This window comes from Oxyura jamaicensis, chromosome 2 (assembly GCF_011077185.1).
Source record: "Oxyura jamaicensis isolate SHBP4307 breed ruddy duck chromosome 2, BPBGC_Ojam_1.0, whole genome shotgun sequence".
Classification (NCBI taxonomy): Eukaryota; Metazoa; Chordata; class Aves; order Anseriformes; family Anatidae; genus Oxyura; species Oxyura jamaicensis.
Window position 1 is genome coordinate 144,883,555 of NC_048894.1, and position 433 is coordinate 144,883,987.

Genomic DNA, 433 nt, shown 5'->3' on the forward strand with positions numbered 1-433 from the left:
TTGCCATAAATACAAGGGATGAGGATGATGATGAGTGGAATAAACTACGTTAATGTTGCATTCACCTGCTCTACTTTTTCTCAAGTTTTGTTCAGTTCAAAACATTAATATCAAAATAGAATTACTCAGTTTATTGCAATTCTGAGCCCATTCCAATAGCCCTAGCCCATAGGTTTGTCCTTTGACTCAACTGGGAACAGTCACTTCCACAACAACTACGGCCTTAGGTTTGTTGATATTTTTATCCCTCCTCACTACTGAGCTTATTGCCATTATTGGTTCTACAACCTAATTAAGGAGAAGGAAGAAAAACAGAAAACTCTATTTTTTTCAGTTATATTCCCCCATTAAAAAATAAAAAATAAAAAAAACCTATTGATCTATCTATCCATCCATCCATCCATCCATCCATCCATCCATCCATCCATCCATC